The sequence below is a fragment of the Pongo abelii genome, chromosome Y, assembly GCF_028885655.2.
Source record: "Pongo abelii isolate AG06213 chromosome Y, NHGRI_mPonAbe1-v2.0_pri, whole genome shotgun sequence".
Lineage (NCBI taxonomy): Eukaryota > Metazoa > Chordata > Mammalia > Primates > Hominidae > Pongo > Pongo abelii.
Window position 1 is genome coordinate 45,477,615 of NC_072009.2, and position 3,875 is coordinate 45,481,489.

The following is a 3,875-nucleotide window of genomic DNA, read 5'->3' on the forward strand; positions in this document are numbered from 1 at the left end:
TTGTCTCAACATATTTAAGAATTTTTTTTATCTTTTGTTTCATCAATTCATTATTTAGGAGCAATGTTTCAAAAATGTCATGTAGCCTGGGGGGTGGTGGCTCATGCCTGTAATCTCAGCCCTTTGGGAGGCCAAGGCAGGCAGATCATGAGGTCAGGAGATCGAGACCATGCTGGCTAACATGGAGAAACCCCGTCTCTACTAAAAATATGAAAAATTAACTGGGGGTGGTGGCGGGTGCCTATAGTGCCAGCTACTCGGGAGGCTGGGGCAGGAGTATGGCATGAACCTGGGAGGTGGAGCTTGTGGTGAGCCAAGATTGTGCCACTGCACTGCATCCTGGGCAACAGAGGGAGACTCTGTCTCAAAAAAAAAAAAAAAATTCATTATTTGTGACTTTTTTTTTAAGATTTCTCCTCTTACTGATTTTTGGTTTGCTACTATGACTGTCTGAAAAAATATTAAGTATGTTTTTAGCCATCTTACTTTGTTAAGACTTGATTTATGGCCTAGAATATGGTCTATCTTAGAGAATCCTCCAGGCATGTTTCAGCGAAATATATATTCAGCTGCTACACGATGAAAAGTTCTGTATATGTCTGTTGGGTTCATTTAGTTAAAAGTACAATTCAAGTCTGACATTTTCTTATTAATTTTCTGTTAAGTTTATCTATTCCTTGTTTTAATTGAGGTGCTGAAATTTCCTACATTATTTTACTGCCATTTTTTCTTCATTTCTATTTATATTTGCTTTAAATATTTAGGGCCTCCAAGGTTGAGTGCAGATGTATATCTATAATTGCTACAACCTTTTGATGAATTCATTGCTTTATTATTAAACGATGACCTTCTTGGTCTTATGACAGCTTTTGAATTGAAATCTCTTTTATAGATAGGAGTATAGCCACTCCTAACTTTTTATTACCACTTGCATAGCAGTATCTTCTTCTATTCCTTCAGCCTATGTTTGTCCTTAAAGATTAAGTGGGTCTCATAGGTAATGTGTACTTGAATCCCATTTTTAAAATCTATTTGGTCACTCCACGTCTTTTAATTGCATAATTTAATTCATTTACATTCAAGATAATTATTGATAAGTAAGTTCTTACTACTGTTATCTTGTTAGTTGTTTCTGATTGAGTCATACATCATTTTTTCCTTTCTTCCTCCCATGTCTGCTTTTAAATGTTTAGCTTTTAATTATTTTCAGTAGTGATAAGCTTCGACTGCTTTGTTTTTATTGTTAGTGTTGCTGCTATAGTTTTGATGGTCATCAAAGGCTCAGAGAAAACATCTTAGTTAATAATCAACTAGCTTAAGCTGACAACTTTTGTCACATAAAAACTCTAGACATTTACCCTCTGTTCCAATTACATTTTTGACATCACAATTTATATCTTTTAATACTGTGTCTTCCTTAAAAGCCTATTGTTGACAAGTCTTTTGCCGAATGATTTCAAGCTCCTCCATTTTTTTGTTTATTTTCCCTTAGTGCTTTTAGAATTTTCTATATTTCTCAAACTTTTAGAGCTTGATTCTTTTTTTTTTTTTTTTTTGGCAACACTTTTATTTTTCCTTACACAATAATGTGTTCCTGAGGCCTAATGTTCTCACATAACAGTAGAAAACAAAAATTTGTTGTCATCTCTTTAAAGAATTGAGAATTTCATACAAAAAACCTTACATAAATTAAAAGGATGAATACATTTACAGGTGTAAATGCAAACTGCTTCCTGCTCAAGGTAAGTGACAGCCCACGGAGTTCTGGCAGAAAACATCAGCTAAGAAAGGAAACTGGGTCCTATGGCTTGGACTTTCCAACTGTGACAGACAGGCAGGACAGAAGCAACTGGTTCAGGAGCCCTTGCCAGCCTCTAGAGACACCCCAGAACACTCAGTCCTGACACATTACTACTCTGCACAGATCAGAGACTACTGGCCACACAGACTCACCAAGCCACAGACTTGTCTTCCACAAGCACTTTCTTACCTCAGCAGTCATGAAGTGACCAAGCCACATGCACTAAAGTTTGAACTCAAATATATGTACGCAGTATTAAACAAATACCAAGGGGAACAATTAACTTGAATACAAGGTCAAAACTGGCAACAAGCTCTACAATCCAGTGCTGATACCAGATAAAAGCTTCAAGGACAATTTCTTTTCAAACACTTATTCCAGTTTCATGAGGCTAGCATGAGGTGTATGCATTTGCCAAGGGCAAATTTATACTTCTCTATTAACCCATGAAGTAAATGCTACACATCTGCTCAGTTCATTTAGAAGCATTTGTGGTGGACAATGGAGGGGCCTGACTCATCATACTCCTGATTGCTAATACACATCTGCTGGAAGGTGGACAGTGAGGCCAGGATGGAGCCGCCAATCCACACTGAGTACTTGCACTCTGGGGGTGCAATGATCTTAATCTTCATGATGCTGGGAGCCAGGGCAGTGATCGCCTTCTGCATCCTGTCGGCAATGCCTGGGTACATGTTGGTGCCACCGGATAGTACCGTGTAGGTGTAAAGGTCATTGCGGATGTTCACGTCACACTTCATAATGGAGATGAAGGTGGTCTAGTGGTTGCCGCAAGATTCCATACCCAGGAAGGAAGGCTGTAACAGTACCTCTGTACACCAGAACCGCTCATTGCCAATGGTGATGACCTGGCCAGCGAGCAGTTCGTAGCTCTTCTCCAGAGAAGAGGAGGATGTAGCAGTGGCCATCTCCTGCTTGAAGTCCAGGGAGACCTAGCACAGCTTCTCCTTGATGTCACACATGATTTCCCACTAGGCTGTGATGGTGAAGCTGTAGCCTCGCTCACTGAGGATCTTCATGAGTTACTCAATCAAGTCCCAACCAGCCAGCTCCAGAAGTAGGGTGGCATGGGGAAGGGAGTAGCCCTCCTAGATGGGCACCGTGTGGGTGACCCTGTCTCCAGAGTCCATGGCAATGCCAGTGCTGTGCCCAAAGGCACAGAGGGACAGCACATCCCTGATAGCCACATACATGGCTGGGGTGTTGAAGATCTCAAACATAATCTGAGTAATCTTCTCTCTGTTGGCCTTGGGGTTCAGGGGTTTCTTGGTCAGCAGCACTGGCTGCTCCTCTGGGGCCCCATGGAGCTCATTGTAGAAATGGTGCCAGATCTTCTCCATGTTGTCCCAATTGGTGATGACGCCATTTTCGATGGGGTGCTCCAGGGTCAGGATGCTGTGCTTGCTGTGGGCTTCATTGCCCACATAGGCGTCTTTCTGGCCCATGTCCACCGTCATGCCCTTGTGTCAGAGGTGCCCCACAATGGAGGGAAACTTGGCTCGGGGATCGTCGTCTCCATCAAAGCCAGCTTTGCACATGCCAGAGCCATTGTCAATGACCAGCACGGCTATCTCCATTTCTATTGCGATGGGCAGAGGAGTGGGATAGCAGAGTGGCAGAAGAGCAAGGTGAGTGAGCCGTCAGTGGTGACTGACAGTGAGTGTTTGATTCTTCTTTGTTGTGGGGTAGTATTATGGGATATTAATCTTTTTTGTAGTCTCTGATCTTTCTGAACCTATATATTTATATCTCTCAAATTTTTGAAAGTTGTCATTATTCATTTGAATATGCTGTATATACCTTCCTTTTGCTGAACCCTTTCATGAATATTGCTAAATATTAGATTTGCTTATTCAAGGGAATTTTGTATATCTGGTAAATGTTCTCCATTCTTTTTGATTGTTTTTCTGTTTTGTTCTTTGTTCATTTCTTAATAATCTATGTTAATTTTCTTTTCTTTTCTTTCTCTTTTACATTTTTTTTTTATACAAATTCTCTCTGTGTTGCCCAGGCTGGAGTTCAATGGCACAACGCTGACTCACTGCAACTTCTG

The 3,875-nt window shown here is 41.0% G+C and overlaps 1 pseudogene; it reads right to left on the reverse strand.

The window, feature by feature from the left end:
* Window positions 1–2,280: 2,280 nt before the first annotated feature.
* LOC129053193 (actin, cytoplasmic 2-like) lies at window positions 2,281–3,405 on the reverse strand (annotated as a pseudogene).
* Window positions 3,406–3,875: the final 470 nt, after the last annotated feature.